This window comes from Garra rufa, chromosome 9 (genome assembly GCF_049309525.1).
Source record: "Garra rufa chromosome 9, GarRuf1.0, whole genome shotgun sequence".
Classification (NCBI taxonomy): Eukaryota; Metazoa; Chordata; class Actinopteri; order Cypriniformes; family Cyprinidae; genus Garra; species Garra rufa.
Genome location: NC_133369.1, coordinates 11,651,370 through 11,669,532, shown reverse-complemented (window position 1 = coordinate 11,669,532; position 18,163 = coordinate 11,651,370). Strand labels below are relative to the sequence as shown.

The 18,163-nt window shown below is 43.1% G+C and overlaps 1 long non-coding RNA gene and 1 pseudogene across 1 annotated transcript; one reads left to right on the top strand and one right to left on the bottom strand.

The window, feature by feature from the left end:
• Positions 1 to 3,723: 3,723 nt before the first annotated feature.
• LOC141342370 (fucolectin-like) lies at positions 3,724 to 6,290 on the top strand (annotated as a pseudogene).
• Positions 5,034 to 17,181, bottom strand: LOC141342371 (uncharacterized). Its single transcript, XR_012356684.1, has 3 exons — positions 16,880 to 17,181; positions 5,354 to 5,534; positions 5,034 to 5,171 (listed from the first exon to the last, which is right to left on the bottom strand). It is a non-coding gene; the product is annotated as an uncharacterized lncRNA (long non-coding RNA).
• Positions 17,182 to 18,163: the final 982 nt, after the last annotated feature.

Genomic DNA, 18,163 nt, shown 5'->3' with positions numbered 1-18,163 from the left:
CCAACCCTGACCACACACTCCTGAACCAGCTAATCCATCTCTTTGGTAGCACTTGATAATTACAGTAAGCTGTGTTGGAGCAGACCCCTGGTTTACATACACCTTGCAGAATCTGCAAAAGTTAAATTATTTGACCAAACTAAGAGAAATCATACAAAATGCATGTTATTTTTATTTAGTACTTACCTAAATAAGATATTTCTTATAAAAGACATTTACATATAGTCCACAAGAGAAAATAATAGTTGAATTTATAAACATGTGTTGTTACCTGAATGATCCACAGCTGTGTTTTTGTTTGTTGTTTTGTTTAGTGATAGTTTTTCATGAGTCTTTTTCTTCAGAAAAGTCCCTCAGATCCTACATATTCTTTGGTTTTTCAGCATTTTTGTGTATTTGAACCCTTTCCAACAATGACTGTATTTTGATATTCAACTTTTCACACTGAGGACAACTATTACAGAAGGTTCAAATGCTCACTGATGCTGGAGTAGTAAAAATGATGCATTAAAGGGATAGTTCACCCAAAAATGAAAATTTGGTGTTTATCTGCTTACCCCCAGGGCATCCAAGATGTAGGTGACTTTGTTTCTTCAGAAGAACACAAACGAAGATTTTTAACAAAAACCGGTGCAGTTTGCCAGTCATTTAATGGAAGTGGATGGGCACCAGACCTTTAAATGTAAACAAAAACATGCACAGACATCAAATTACACATTAATGTATTAAGACATGAAACGATCGGTTTTTGCGAGAAACTGAACAGTATTTATATAATTTTTTACCTTTGCAAGCCACGTCCATCTGTCATGAGCACAAGCTCATCATCCAGCTTGTTACACTTGTACACGCTCTGGTGTAGTATACGCAAACGCCGTAAGGGGAAATCGGTGAAAAGTCCCGGATGAGTTTGCGCAAGCAAATGTAATCTTTAGCTTTAAATCGGTTTGAACAATCAGGATAAGCGCAAGTAATTACCATTTTTGAATAGCCGCTATACCCACAATCTCTGTCCACTGTGTAAACAATGAGTGTTGTATACATGACAGATCGCTTCCGGTGTTTACTAAACTAGGCCAGAGCGTGTACACATGTAACGAGCTGGATGCTGAGCTTGTGCTCATGACAGATGGACGTGGCTGTGTATCAAAGGTAAAAAATGATATAAATACTGTTCAGTTTATCGCAAAAAACTATCGTTTCGTGTCTTAGGACATCAATGTATCGTCACGAGTCGCAGGGTTGGATTTGTCTGTGCATGTTTTTGTTTACTTTTAAAGGTTTGTTGCCCATCCACTCACATTATTTAGCTGGCAGACTGCACCGGTTTTCGTTACAAATCTTCGCAAACACATATAGTTGTTGGGATATGACACATTATCCCAAAAGGACTTTGTCTTTACATGTATGATTTTGTTTGTTTTTGGTTTTGTTTGTCCATGTACCTATGATTGACCTAGTTGATGTATGCACTGTAATTTGTACCTACAGTGTATCCAAAGAGTATTCACATGTGCTTCACTTCAGTGAACATCGGTGCACAGCCATCTTCAGATCTCTCCACAGATGTTCAATTGGGTTCAAATCTGGGCTCTGGCTGGGCCACTCAAGGACATTCAGAGTTGTCCCATGGCCACTCCTTTTTTATCTGGGCTGTGTGCTTAGGGTCATTGTCCTGTTGAAAGATGAACCGTCATCCCAGTCTGAGGTCCAGAGCACTCTGGTGCAGGTTTTCATCAAGGATGTCTGTACATTTCTGCATTCATCTTTACCTCGATTCTGACTAGTCTTCCAGTTCCTGCCACTGACAAACATTCCCACAGTATGATGCTGCCACCACCATGCTTCACTGTAGGGATGGTATTGGCCAGGTGATGGCAAGGAGCAGTGCCTGGTTTCCTCCAGACATGACGCTTGGCATCCAAAGAGTCCTTCAGGTGCCTTTTGGCAAACTCCAGGCTGTCATATGCCTTTTACAGAGGAGTGGCTTCTGTCTTGCTCCTCTACCATACTGCCTTGATTGGTGGAGTGCTGCAGAGATGGTCGTTCTTCTGGAAGGTTCTCCTCTCTCCACAGAGACGCTGGAGCATTTTCATTCTCCTTGGCATCACATGCATATTTTTATAATAATAATAATAATTCATTACATTTATATAGCGCTTTTCTAGACACTCAAAGCGATTTACAGTGTCAGGGGCATCTCCTCATCCACCTCCAGTGTGCAGCATCCACCTGGATGATGCGACGGCAGCCATAGTGCGGCAGAACGCCCACTAGCTTACTGGTGGAGAGGAGACAGAGTGATGAAGCCAATCAGAATATGTGGATGATTCAGAGGTCATGATGGTCAGAGGCCAATGGGCAAATTTGGCCAGGATGCCGAGGTCATCCCATCTCTACTCTTTTCGAAAGACAACCTGGGATTTTTAATGACCACATAGAGTCATGGCTTCACTAGCACCTCTTCCTGCAGCAACCTAGTTTTCCCACGAGGTCTCCCATCCAGGTACCAGGACCAGGCTCAGCCCTGCTTAGCTTCAGTGGGCAACCAATCTTGGGCTACAGGATGATATGGCTGCTGATTTTATATGATTTTGGTTTTGTTTCATCTTCCTTTGTACCTATATTAAACACTAGTTTGTTTACTTATTTACTCATAGTCAGTGCTGGGTAAATTATTAGGGTAGTTTATTAATTCCTTATTTCTTTTTTTTCTGTATGTAATACCATTTAGCTTTGACTATATTCACAAATGTCCTGTAAATACATTTAGACTATGTACTGTATATAACAAACAATTATGCACATTAACAAACAATGGTAATGTATAGCTGCGAAACACTAGCAAACATATATATGTAATGTAATACTTGGGCACGTAATGTCATGCATTTTATTATGTTGATATATACAGTGCTGCTTGAAAGTTTGTGAACCCTTTAGAATATTTTCTTAGTGCAGAACCACTTAAACTCTGTAATGTTGGTGGGTTTCCTCCTATGAACTGCTTGCTTAGGCCCTTTCACAACATTTCAGTTTAAAAGGTCTGGACTTTGACTCAGCCATTCTAAAATATTAACTTTGTTCTTCTTTAAACAGTCTTTGATAGAATGACTTATGTGCTTGGGGTTGTTGACTTGCTGCTTGACCCGTGTTCTATTGAAACTTTGTTCTTAAACAGATGTCCTGACGTTTTTTTTTTTTTTTTTTTTTTTTGCTGGTATAATTCAGAATTCATTGTTCCATCAATGATGGCAGGCTGTCCTGGCCAAGATGCAGCAAAACAGCCCCAAGCCATGATACTACTTTGATCCCTGTTCTTTGAATAAAACAGGTCACATACTGACATTTGATCATTGCACTGACTGAAACATATCTGCACGATAGACTCTATTTTCACCTTTAAATTAACTGCAAATCAAAGAAATTCACATACTTTTGCAATGTACAGATATGTAACTCTGGATAATTTTTCTCAATAAATAAATGACAAAGAAGATATTTTTCTCTCACTTGTTTGATTGGGTTTGATTCTGCATACGCAGGCCTTATGCAATCCTAAATGTTACCTCAAGCTCGACAAACAAACTCACAAACAAAATGTAGAGCTATGGTAAAACATGTTTATCTAAGATGACCTATTTAGATAAAACCCCAGATTATGAAACCTAAGATTATAAAACCTAAGATTATGAAAAAACTGACAGTGCTTACCAGATTAGTTTATTTTACCTCTTACGTGCAGGATAATGAAAATGCGCAAGATTTTCCTACTTTGGATTGTTGCGATAGCATATTTTACAGACTCAACTGCAGCTAAAGGTACCCAAATATTTTTAATTATACATTAACACTCAAAATTACATTACAGGCATTAGTAACATTTGACTGCAAATTGCATTTTTATCAGAACAGGTTGTCACCCTTTGATTTACATGTTGTTTTTGTTTGCATGTTCCCTTCTAACATTTTTAAACAAGTGTTCATTGTTAATTGTTGTTTTATGAATGTGTACATAATTTGTTGTTCGTAATTTTTCTTAAAATGTCTTATTCAGCTTATAACAGCAATGTGTCATGGGGGGGGTTACACGTAAAATAAATGCAAAAGTGACGGGATGGACAAGAAAGCTGAGGTTCTAAGCTTTCAACTGATACCATGTACTGTATGTCTAGTGTTATGATTCGTGCTGGACGAAACGAGACGCGAGACAGGTTACAAACAAAATCTTTAATATAATCTTTAGGCAGGAACAGACAGGAACACTGAGATTCCACACACTTCCATTCCAATTCCACCCACGTTGACAACAATAAGAACCGACAATGAACTCATAACAGAGAGAGACTTATACAGGGAGACTAATAATTAAACACAGGTGACGGGGATAACAGAATAATGAGGGCCAAACCAAAGTTAACGAGATAACAGGGGAAGACAAAGGGAGAAACCAAATGAACAGACAGACAAAATGTAACATCTAGTTCATTACTCCAGAACTTATTCATTTATTACAATAACTCTGATGATGCAATTTTGGAGCTGAAGAGGTTAAATGCAATATTATATATTGACTTGTTCATATACTTCATATATGTATATTTATCAATTTCAGGCAGAAACCTTGCTTTATATGGCAAGGCCACACAATCACACCTGGTCAAAAATCCTTTGTCAGGACATGGCCATGCCATTAATGCTATTGATGGAAATCATGATCCATATTATGAACATGGATCCTGTACTTCTACTGAAACGCAAAATGACCCATGGTGGAGGTTAGATTTACTAGACGATTACGTAGTGACCTCCATAACTATCACCAACCAAAAAGAAATATCCTGAAAGACTTGATGGAGCTGAGATACACATCGGGAACTCTCTGCTGAACAATGGCAACAGCAACCCATTGTAAGAAAACTACAAAACATTTTTAAAAGGCTCTCTTACAGAACAAGGTGATTAGGTTACACACACACACACACACACACAATCACACATTGTGCTGTGATTTCTGTGCAGGGCTGGAAAGATTTCATCCATTACAGGTGGGAGATCCCAAACTTTTGACTGGGAGAAAGGCATTTCAGGCCGTTACATCAATGTGGTCATACCTGGATCTAATCGCCTTCTTAGCCTCTGTGAGGTCGAGGTTTATGGTTATCCAGCTCCTGACGGTGAGAATATGAACATTTATAAACAATATTTAAACATTGTAGCTCTGATCAAAGTAATTAATCAAAAGAAATAAAAAACAGCAGAAATTCAAGAAAGTCATATTTTAGATATAACAATGTTGTTGTCCTATATTTTATTTGTAGACTTTAAGACAAGTTCTTTGTTCAAAACTCACTTGGAGCTCATCTGTTGTTGTAGGTGAAAATGTGGCTTTACAAGGGAAAGCTACACAGATTTCTCTCTATGGAAACTACTTTGCATTCAATGCCAATGATGGGAACAAAGATGGCGTTTTCAAACATGGATCCTGCTCCCACACTGAAAAAGCTCTCAGTCCCTGGTGGAGACTGGACCTACTGAAAAGACACAAAGTGTTTTCAGTAATAATAACAAACAGAGCAGAATACACTTCTGTGAGACTGAATGGGGCAGAAATCAGAATTGGAAACAGTCTGGACAACAACGGCAATAACAATCCCAGGTAAATGAATTCAGCTCTAAATCTCTTCATTTTTCTTTAAATGCATTTAGAATTTCCTGCAACATGAAAATTAGTAGTATAACTAGTTACAAATAGGTACAATATTTATGTTTTTGTTTTTAATCTGATCACTTGCATTTAATTACGCTGACTTCGAGTGTAGCTGCTAGGTTTGCTTTGGATATGGAAAGTAGTTCTCAAAAAAGGAGTTTCTCAAGATGTTTAACTCACTCTTTCCTCACACTACATCCCTGCTGAAAAAAACAGCTAAAACCAGCCTAGGCTGGTTGGCTGGTATTGGCTGGTTTAAGCTGGAAGTAGCTGGTTTTAGCTGGTCTCCCAGCCTGGCCAGGCTGGTCAGGCTGGTTTTAGCTGGTGGTTTTCCAGCCTGACCAGCTAAGACCAGCCTGACCAGCCTGGCCAGGCTGGAAAAATGGCCAAAACCCCTCTAAAACCATCCTGCCGACCAGCTATGACCAGCTAAAACCAGGCTGGTTGACCAGCTAAAACCAGCCAACCAGCCTAGGATGGTTTTAGCTGTTTTTTTCACCAGGGATATAATGACCATCACCAACAGAAACTCTGAGATGATTGATGGAGCTCAAGAAAATGACTACAGCAACCCATTGTAATATGTGACCCTGGACCACAAAACCAGTCTTAAGTCGCTGGGGTATATTTGTAGCAATAGCCAAAAATACATTGCATGGGTCAAAATTTTTGATTTTTCTTTTATGCCAAAAATCATTAAGAAATTAAGTAAAGTTCATGTTCCATGAAGAATTTTTGTAAAATTCCTACTGTAAACATATCAAAATGTAATTTTTGATTTGTAATATGCATTGTTAAGAACCTAATTTGGACAACTTTAAAGGTGATTTTCTCAGTATTTTTGATTTTTTTGCATCCTCAGATTTCAGATTTCAAATAGATGTATCTCAGTCAAATATTGTCCTATCCTAATAAACCATACATCAATAGAAAGCTTATTTATTGAGCTTTCATATGATGTATAAATATCAGTTTTGTCAAATTTAACCTTATGACTGGTTTTGTGGTCCAGGGTCACATATGTTAAATGAACTTATAACACACATAGGCCTATAAATGTCAAAATGTCTAGCTATTAACAAACTACATTCCAATCACTGTTATTAATGTCTTTTTGAGAATAAAAACAATCATGCAGCAAAACATCCTGTCTAAATACTAAACATATACGTCTATTTAAGCTTGTTTGCTATTCTGTCTGACTTGTGATTTTAGGCATAGCATCTTCTGTTCTTTTTCTAAATATGACACGATGCAACAGGCCACATTATTTTATTCTTAAGCTAATGCTTTGCCTCTGTATGGCAGTGTAGGTATGCAATACTTCATCTTTAAATGTGCCTCTTCTGCTCTCATCTGCGACGTCTGATTCTGTTTATTGACAATATAAGGTTGTATATAAACTACCTCAGCTCTTTAATGATTGGACCGTTGAGTTTTATGGGCTACTCATATTGCACAATGAAAACCACAACCTGAACACATATGCCCGAAAAAACACACACTATTCTCATAAAGCAAGTCGTTTATTTTAAACAATTTATCACTTAAAATTGTTGAAGTGTCTATTTACAGTAAGTGCAAATATCCCACCTTGTTGGCTATTTACAGTAACTTTGCTCACCAAAACGTGTGACTGAGCAAGTCAACACTACAAAACACCAAAATTCCAGTGGCTCTGATGTTAGATGGTGAAGCACATGCCATAGTTGTTTCTGACGCAATTGACTCTGGTTCGAATCTGCCATTTGCTGAACTTTTTTTCTCCCTTCTCAAATGTCATCACATCAGAAATGCATTTACTTTCTCTTTTCGAAAGACATCCTGGGATTTTTAATGACCACATAGAGTCATGACCTCGGTTTAATGTCTCATCCGAAGGACGGTGCTTTTTGGCAGTTGAGTGTCCCCGCCACTAAACTGGGGTGCTAGGACCCACACAGACCACAGGGTGAGCACCCCCTGCTGGCTTCACTAGCACCTCTTCCTGCAGCAACCTAGTTTCCTTCCGGGAACTCGAGCCGCGTCAGGAACGCTATGGGGAACGCCATTGGCGGGCCGCACTCTGAATCATGTCTACAACCAATGAATGACGGGAGTGACGTCACAGGCGCGGTGACGTCAGCGACCGGGAAGTATAAAGCGCGTGCGTTTGAAGCCGGCGGCAGCTTTTGTCATTCAGCGAGAGCGCTCTGTGTCTGTCCCGGTCATACTGCTGTTTTTTCGTGCCAGTTTGCACGGCTTTTATTTGAGTAGTATGACCTCTAAAATGCAACCAAAGGGGGAAAGAAAGTTAAGAAACTAAGGCGGTACAAGCAGCCACATAGATAGTGTGTTCCTCCCTGCCAATGCTTCATTGTTGGTGGGGATACACACAGTCTATGTGTGGTCTGCTTGAGTGTAGAGCACGCACAGTCAGCCCTCGAAAAGGCTGACTGTCCACAGTGTGAGCGTAAAAAAAAAAAAAAAAAAACTTCCACTGCGGGTGCTCTGTTCCCGGAAGGCTCTCTTCGAGGAGGGAGCCTTCGCTAGCGTTTCTCGCGGGTCTGGCCCCGCTTCCGCCGAGGCGGAGCGGTAGCTGCACTCGTGGGGATCGCAGCTCGATCTATTAGAGGGAAGGGAGACCGGTGTTTAAAAAATACCCTATCTCCTCTCCTATCTGGTGGATCGGTAAACGTCCTACTGGATAAGGAAGCCCGCAATGCGGTTACTTCCTTCCAGGAAAGGTTTTCAACGCTTCCCATATCTTCCTCCGAGGAGGTTGATGTGAAGAACGTTGTCAAAAATATTCAACCGCCCCCCCTGATCGCCTCAGTATGATGAGCTGGTGGTTGTGCTGACTAATGCATTAGCTAAATAAGAAATATGAGCCGCAGAAAAGCAAACGCTATGTTTTTTGCGGACTAAGTCAGCACTTCCAAAACAGAGCTTTCTGTCCTTCCCCGATCTGCACACTGAACTGTCTAGATCAAGGGAAAAACTAGAAAGAAAAGATGATGCCGCGGGTTGAACAGACGCTAGCCAGCTATCTGTCGCCCAGTCTGGCATCATCCTTGAAAGCTCCGTCTTTGCTCTCCAGGCCGCCTAAATAAAACTTCAGGCTTGATGAGCAAATGTACACGTGTCAGGGTTCCTGACGGGAAAAATGAAACCCCAGCTGTGTACCAGCTCCTCACATAAGAGGCTCATAATAGGAGCATTGCAGCCCGTTTCCCTCCGGTGACACCTAGAGGGCGGGATTAGCAACACTCCTGACCGGGGGCTTCAAGACTGAGCCCGGTCCGAGGGTCGTGCTTTGGTCTAAGAGGTCCTCGGCTAAACGGCCCCGACTTTTATACCACAGGGCCGATGAGGGCAGCCCCTCTCGGGGAGGTTTGCGGTGCACCATAGAAAAACATGGTGACCACACCTTCTCGGGCCCTCAGGAGATCTGTCAGCTAACCCTGCCAGTGTTACAGGGCGCGGCAATCTCCCGCAAACGTCAATTTCTAGATGTTCCGCCCGGAAACGTAGCGGACCTAGAAAGTTTGCAACCCCCACGTGGGTCTTAAGAGCAACTAATTCAGGTGCATCCTGCCAGTTCGCTGTTACAGGGCACCGAATCAGTTCCTCAAATAAATCCAGAAGCCAGCCTCGAGAGGCTGGTTCCCTTAATAGAATTTCTGGCAGCGTGGAAACTACTGCCAAATAATTCTATGTGGGTCCTGCGCACTGTAGAGAAAGGTTATTGCATTCAATTCGGCGCCAAGCCGCCACCTTTCAGCGGGGTATTTCCAACTTTAGTAAGCCCCGAGCAGGGTCTGGTAATGGAACAGGAAGTAGAACTCTCCTGAGGAAGGAGGCCATCGAGGTGGTCCCTCCTCAGTACAGAAAGTCTGGGTTCTACAGCCAGTACTTTATTGTTCCCAAGAAGGATGGAGGGCTTCGGCCCATTTTAGATTTCAGGCAGTTGATCCGCTCAGTCAAAAAACTGAAGTTCAAATGCTGACTGTCAAACAGGTCATGTCTCAGATCAAGTCCGAGGACTGGTTTGTCACGATAGATCTAAAAGACGCATACTTTCACGTCTCCATCCTTCCACAACACAGGAAGTTTCTCAGGTTCGCTTTCAGGGGCAAAGCTCACCAATACAGAGTGCTTCCTTTCAGCCTAGCCCTAGCCCCCCTTCAACATCGAGGTGTTGTTCTTGCTCACATAAAAGAATTGGGGTTGAGATTCAACACCAAGAAGAGTGTGCTCTCTCCACTACAGAAGACCACTTATCTAGGTGTAATCAGGTATTCGACCACGATGCAGGCACGAATGTCACCTGCTCGGATCGAGTCGACCCTTACTGCAGTAAACGCGGTCAAGCTAGGCCTGTCACTCACTGTCAAACAGTTCCAAGTACTGTTAGGTCTTATGGCAGCAGCATCCAACGTGATACCTTTTGGTCTGCTGTACATGAGACCACTGCAGTGGTGGCTCAAAACCAGGGGGTTCTCCCCAAGGGGAAACCCATTCCACAAGACCAAGGTCACGCGGCGCTGCCTTCGTGCCTTGGCCATGTGGAGAGAACCCTGGTTCCTCTCTCAGGGTCCGGTTCTGGGAGCTCCTTGTCGCCGCGTCACGCTAGCGACAGATGCATCCCTTGCCGGATGGGGAGCGGTCATGAGTGGCCGCTCAGCCCAAGGTCTATGGAGCGATCACCATCTCTCCTGGCACATAAAACTGCCTAGAGCTGCTGGCCGTATTCCAGGCCCTGAAGAGTTTCCTTCCAGACCTGAGAAACCGTCACGTGCTGGAGACAGCACTGCGGTGGTTTATTATATAAATCGTCAAGGAGGTATCTGCTCACGCCCCTTATACAAGCTGGTGTACCGGATTCTCCTATGGTATCAAGGAAAAACCTCTCTCCCTGAGAGCAGTCCAATATTTCTGGACGTGGGAGCAGACGTCCTGTCGAGGCAGGGGCCGAGGCCCGGGGAATGGATGCTTCACCCAGAAGTGCTGAAGCAGATCTGGAGAGTGTTTGGCCAGGTTCAAGTGGACCTGTTTGCGACTCAAGAGATATCGCAATGTCCCCTCTGGTACTCTCTAGTGCCTCCAGCTCCTGCGGGACTGGACGCTATGGTACGCCCTTTCCCCGATCGCTCTGCTCCCGGGAGTTCTGGAATAAGTGTGACCCCTGAGGGGGCACACCTCATAGAGGCCAGTCTCTCAACCAAGGTTGCCGAGACCATCCCTCACTCCAGAGCTCCCCCTATGAGGAAACCCTATGACCTAAGAGGAAGTGGTCTACTGCATGGTGTAACCCAGTGTTTTTCAACCTTTTTTGAGCCAAGGTACATTTTTAATTGAAAAAAAATCACAAGGCACACCAACAATCGAAACTGTAAAAAAATGAAACTCTGTAGCCTATTAGGGCTGGGCGATATGGCAAAAAAAATGTATCACGATAATTTTTTTCATATCAGTCGATATCGATAATTATTACGATAAATGTCAAATCTTTATATCTATCAATATTAAAGGCAGATTTTTTCTCCTTAATGAAAGAAAAACCAGATAGTTAATTATTATTTATGATTTATTGTCAGAACAAGACACATATTTTCCAAACAATGATCAATTGAGGTAGAATACAGATTAGAATATTACTATCAAAATCAACATCAATAGAATACAATATTATTAATATTAATAGAATATATACAATTCTTAAAAAAAAGAACTGTAATATGATGATTTTTAAGTAGGCTATATTTATCATTCAACAAAAATAAGAATAGACAAATCTTTTCAGCATGCCAATCCCTTTGTGTAGCTGATTTAACACATTTTGTAAAATGTTTTAGCTGTCTGACAATATAAATAAAAAAATGGCTCAGGGCTCTATACTTACTTTTCTTGCTAGGAGCACTTGTGCTCCTAACTTTAAAAAAAATAGGGGCACAGTCAAAATTTTAGGAGCACATTCTAACCAATAATCAAAACTCTGATAAAAAAAAAATTAGCCTTCCTATTACAAGGTGCTATTTGACTCCTCAAAGTGATTTACAGGGGAATTTTGTTTTTTACCTTTGTTTTTATCCTTTCATTTGTTTAATGAGGCTCAGATGTGAAATGAATGCAATCAAAATCATAAATTCATGTTGTGATTAATGTTTTTAATATAAAATTATGACTACAGAAATTTAAATAACTGAACAGATCTGCCAGCAGGTGGTGGCAAGACACTGATTTAATTACTGAATCATATCGTTCATTTGATTCGTTTGAACGGATGGTTCATTCGGGAACAAAGCAAGTGACTGTCTTTATGAATGGGAAAGTGAATCATTTCACTAGATTCGTTTAAAGACGCACGTTTCATTCATAAACGAAACACCACTGTGTTTGAATGGAGATGCGCGCAGTTGTGACTTGTTTCAGATTGTTCGACGTTTGACGAAGAAATAGAGCTAAATCAGGCAATAGTGTTGTAGTCAGTCAATGTAAGTCACTTAATAATAACTTCTTTTTTATTTAACTGCTGTATTAAATAGACCAATTAGGTGAAATTGAATAATATCCCACGGCACACCTGACGATCTCTCACGGCACACTAGTGTACCGCGGCACAGTGGTTGAAAAACACTGGTGTAACCAACACCAATTTGACCCAGTTCACTGCCCGTTTGGTACAATACTGGAGTCTCTGCAGTCTCACCGTCCGCAGGACTAACCCACTCCACCTTGATGGTTTGTTAGTGGGTAGAGTCCCCTGGTCATACGTTTCCTCCACGGTCGGGAGATCAAGGCTTCATCAGGAAGTAATGAAGCATGGAGAATTCTCATCCAGACTCAGTGGGACCTCTGGCGACTCGATAGATATCGCAATGTTCTCTCTGGTTCTCCTTAGTGCCTCCAGGTCCGCCCGGACTGGACGCCATAGTACAGACGTGGCCGAGGCTTCATCTGTGCATATTTTCCCGATCGCTCTGCGCCAGGAGTTCTGGAAAGAGCACGCCGGTATGGCTAGTCCGAGCATGGGTCTTGGACCTCCCCTCTCAGGCTGGGGGCGCGATCTGCTACCCCCACATGGAGAGGTGGAAGTTATGGGTATGGCCCCTGGGGGGGCGCAACTCGTAGACTCTGGTCTCTCAACCGAGGTTGTTGAGACCCTGCTCTAATCCAGAGCTCCCTCTACGAGGAAACCTTAAGTGGAACCTGTTTGCTTCATGGTGTCACGAACACCATCTAGACCAAGTTACTGCCCATTGGTACAGTACTAGAGTCCCCGTAAACTCACCTGTCCACAAAACCAGCTCACTCCACCCTGAAGGCGTTCGTGGCGGCTTACTGGCCTTCCACGCCCCTTGTGGTGGCTCGTTGGTATGGTTTCCTCGGCGGTGCACTCAGGTTGAGACCCCGAGGGGTCTCAAGCCTCTATTACCTCCACTCTTGGAGTGCGACCAATGGGAAGTATATCTGTCCAGTGTGAGCACTGGGCACATAGAAAAGCGGCCACATAAGAAAGCAGGTGGCACGAACAGAGCTATCAGTAGATGGATCACGGATGCCATTTCTACTACTTCCAAGTCCTCTGGTCTCCCAGCTCCATGGGGAGCCAAGACTTACTCTTCCTGAGGCTGTCTGCCTCTAAAAAGCTCTGATGGCAGTTGTCCTTAGCCAGGACATCTGCAGTGCTGCGGGTTGGTCCTCGCCTCTGACATTACGTCAGATTCTATGAACTCGACCTCAGAGCCGCCCCAGGCTCCGCTGTCCTCTCGACTTAGCGAGACTAGGTCCACAGAGTCAGCCACCTCCCTAGCCAGGAGGAGACTTCTCAAGGCGCATTCTTTCTGCGGATAGAAGAGAAGTCGTTCTTCGCCACGACGCTCCTCGTGTGCCTGAGGGCCGAGGAGTGTCTCTGCATCCTTGTGAGCCCGAGGGCCGAGGATCAGACTGCCCTACTTTGTTCTCGTGTGCCCAAGGGCCGAGAACCATACAGCCCTCTTGTCCGCGGAATGCTAGACAATGGCTTATTCCCCCTCGTGTTCTGGCGCAAGAAGCTACCAGACCGAGTGTATTTCGGTCCCTCTGGTTCTGGCCTTTCCCAGACCAAGGACTAAGACTCCACGTGTGCCTGAGGGCCGAGGAGTGCCTCCTGCGCTGGCTGGGCAACCAAGCAGAGGCCCACTGCTATCCTTGTGCGCCTGCGGGCCGAGGATTTTACAGCCCTCTTGTCCGCGGAATACTAGACAATGGCTTATTCTACTCGTGTCCTGGCGGGAATACCAGGCCAAGCTTTCGGTCCCTCTTGTCCTGGCAGAACCCCAGACAAAGGACTAAGACTCCTCGTGAGCCCGAGGGCCGAGGAGTACCTCTCGCACTGGCTGGCGAACCAGGCAGAGGTCCACTTGTTCTCGTGTGCCTGAGGGCCGAGAACCATACAGCCCTCTTGTCCGCGGAATGCTAGACAATGGCTTATTCCCCCTCGTGTTCTGGCGCAAGAAGCTACCAGACCGAGTGTATTTCGGTCCCTCTGGTTCTGGCCTTCCCAGACCAAGGACTAAGACTCCTCGTGTGCCTGAGGGCCGAGGAGTGCCTCTTGCGCTGGCTGGCTACCAGGCAGAGGCCCTTACTGTCTCCCCGTGAGCCCGAGGGCCGGGGATCACAAGGCCCTCTTGTCCGCGTAATGCTAGACAATGGCTTATTCCCTCGCGTCCTGCCGCAGTTCCAGGCCAAGCTCTTGAGTCCCTCTTGTTCTGGCAGAGCCCCAGACAAAGGACTACCTTCTCCCCGTGAGCCCGAGGGCCGGGGAGAACTCTTGAGGTCGAGTGCACTGTCCTCGTGGGTCTGCGGACCGAGGACTACCTTACACCATCTGTCCGCGGAATGCTAGACAGTGGTCATTGCGGTCCCTCTTGTTCTGGCTCTCCCAGACAAAGGACTAAGACTCCTCGTGTGCCTGAGGGCTGAGGAGTACCTCTCGTTCTGGCTGGCGACCAGACAGAGGAAGACTACCATTCCTCATGTGCCCGAGGGCCGAGGACTACAGGGCCTTCTTGTCCGCGGCATGCTCTTTCTTTCCACCCTGGTTAAGCAGACACTGCGCAGGGCTTGGAAATTATGGGGGCGTTGGTAGTCTCGTTCCCCATAGCGTTCCTGACGCGGCTCGAGATCCCGGAAGGGAACGTCTCAGGTTACGTATGTAACCCTAGTTCCCTGAGGGAACGAGACGCCGCGTCTCGGACCATAATTCCCGCACCCTGCGGCGCTCGCTTCATTCCTAAAAGAGCTGCCGCCGGCTTCAAACGCACGCGCTTTATACTTCCCGGTCGCTGACGTCACCGCGCCTGTGACGTCACTCCCGTCATTCATTGGTTGTAGACATGATTCAGAGTGCGGCCCGCCAATGGCGTTCCCCATAGCGTTCCTGACGCGGCGTCTCGTTCCCTCAGGGAGCTAGGGTTACATACGTAACCTGAGATGTTTTCCCACGAGGTCTCCCATCCAGGTACTGACCAGGCTCAACCCTGCTTAGCTTCAGTGGGCAACCAATCTTGGGCTACAGGATGATATGGCTGCTGATTTTAGTTTTGTTTCATCTTCCTTTGTACCTATATTAAACACTAGTTTGTTTACTTATTTACTCATAGTCAGTGCTGGGTAAATTATTAGGGTAGTTTATTAATTCCTTATTTATTTTTTTCTGTATGTAATACCATTTAGCTTTGACTATATTCACAAATGTTCTGTAAATACATTTAGACTATGTACTGTATATAACAAACAATTATGCACATTAACAAACAATGGTAATGTATAGCTGCGAAACACTAGCAAACATATATGTTATATGTAATGTAATACTTGGGCACGTAATGTCATGCATTTTATTATGTTGATATATACAGTGCTGCTTGAAAGTTTGTGAACCCTTTAGAATATTTTCTTAGTGCAGAACCACTTAAACTCTGTAATGTTGGTGGGTTTCCTCCTAAGAACTGCTTGCTTAGGCCCTTTCACAACATTTCAGTTTAAAAGGTCTGGACATTCTAAAATATTAACTTTGTTCTTCTTTAAACAGTCTTTGATAGAATGACTTATGTGCTTGGGGTTGTTGACTTGCTGCTTGACCCGTGTTCTATTGAAACTTTGTTCTTAAACAGATGTCCTGACGTTTTTTGTTTTTTTTTTTGTTTTTTTTTGCTGGTATAATTCAGAATTCATTGTTCCATCAATGATGGCAGGCTGTCCTGGCCAAGATGCAGCAAAACAGCCCCAAGCCATGATACTACTTTGATCCCTGTTCTTTGAATAAAACAGGTCACATACTGACATTTGATCATTGCACTGACTGAAACATATCTGCACAGATAGACTCTATTTTCACCTTTAAATTAACTGCAAATCAAAGAAATTCACATACGTTTGTAATGTACAGATATGTAACTCTGGATAATTTTTCTCAATAAATAAATGACAAAGAAGATATTTTTCTCTCACTTGTTTGATTGGGTTTGATTCTGCATACGCAGGCCTTATGCAATCCTAAATGTTACCTCAAGCTCGACAAACAAACTCTTAATGCAGAGCTATGGTAAAACATGTTTATCTAAAATGACCTATTTAGATAAAACCTCAGATTATGAAACCTAAGATTATAAAACCTAAGATTATGAAAAAACTGACAGTGCTTATGTAACCCAGATCCCGTGTAATTAGAAAAATAAAGCTAAAGTGGTTTAATACAATGAGACTGGGCCTGGGCTCGTTGTAGGGAAATACAACTTGTTTTGTATGCTACTTAATAAATGTATATTTGTAATACTCTTGGCTATTCTTATAATGACCACCACAACTATTTTAGATGCAATAATATTTACAAGTATTTATTTACAATATGAAATAAAGGATGAATGTATCTTAGAATAAAAACAAAAAACAAATCACATGGGTATGAAAAAAAATGGAAGAGAAAAAAACTTACAAACAAATAAAACTTCACTTTCCCAAAAGGAAAACCTTTCTGTGGTTATATTGAAATCAAATAATTATTCCCTCTGACAAAATGTCCAAACCCGTTGCAGGCCTGTTCAATGACACTTTGTGTGCGGTGGGGCCTAAAAACTGTAATGGCCGCTTCACTCAGAACTGAGCATAAACAAAAAGCACGTGCATGTGAATGCTAGTACTCACGAATCCAGGGTAGTCAGTAGGGGCAGAAAGGAATGGAGAAATAAAGGCTCAGTACGGCAATGGCGATAGCAAATGAAGAAACACCACACAACGGGTCACACCACGGCAGCAGGGCACTTCATGGCAGGACAGCAAGGCAGAAAAAACAGGGCCTTCGATTGGAAAAACCCCCCTCTCTCTCTCACCAACGTCCGTCTCTTCTTGCAGGTCACACCAAAGTTTATGTCAGGACCACGAGTAGTCGACCTTCACAACAAAACATTAATGGTTCCCACACCACGATGCCTCCTTCATTAGCTCTCTGTTCGATAGCGTTTTTTTTTTTTTCATTTTTTTTTCATGCGTTCTCATTTCTCCCCACACAAACCTGTGCCACTAGTCCCGCCCCTTACACAGCGAACGTTACTCTGATTGGCTCGAGTATTAACACAACCAAAAACAAAACAGGAATTAAATGATTGACATGTGAACAGTTAACAGGTTAGATTATACAGATAAACACAGCTTCTTCTTCTCTACTTTTCTCTCAGAATGAAACTCAAAGACTTTTGTATGAGTTTATATTAAATTGTAAATAGTCTTATTTATTAAACTGTACATATTATATTTATGCTTTTTACTAGCACACCTTTTAACCATTTTTTTTTTAAACAACCATGAACTCTATTTATGAACCTTTTTTTTTACAGCCTGTTATCATACTGTTACTTATCTTTTATGCTCTGAAACATATATGAATTTTGTACAGGGCTACACCCTCCCTCTTCTGAATGTGTAGATGTCCTCATCACACCTTTTGTCCCTCTTCAACTTGGAAGGGCGATTCCTTTTGTCCTCCATGTACGTTTTGGATGTTTTAGACTTTTTCCTTGGTTCGTTGTCTTGGTCTGGAGGGTTTAACTTGAGTTGGATGACCATGCCATGGTGCATGATGGTAACTGGTTCACAAGATGGATGACCAGGTTTCTCATAAGTTAATCTCATAGGTGGCTTTCGTTTTCTCAGTGATGTCCGGACTGTAGAAGACCTTTCACTTTCACTTTTTGGACTTTTAGCAGCTTTATTACATCTGTTTATTTGTAATGGAGATGAGCTGACTCCCTCTTCTGAATCTTGCGAATCTTCTTCCACAGATTCAGTATTTGTCTCTTGCAAATCGGAGTGTGACGGGGGGGGGGGGTGCAGCACCTTCAGACGGTTCCTCATTCTCTGTTTCTGTAAGTTGTTGAGTTTCTGTAACTTCACAGCTTTCCTCCTCAGGGTTTTCACTCTCATCATTCTCCA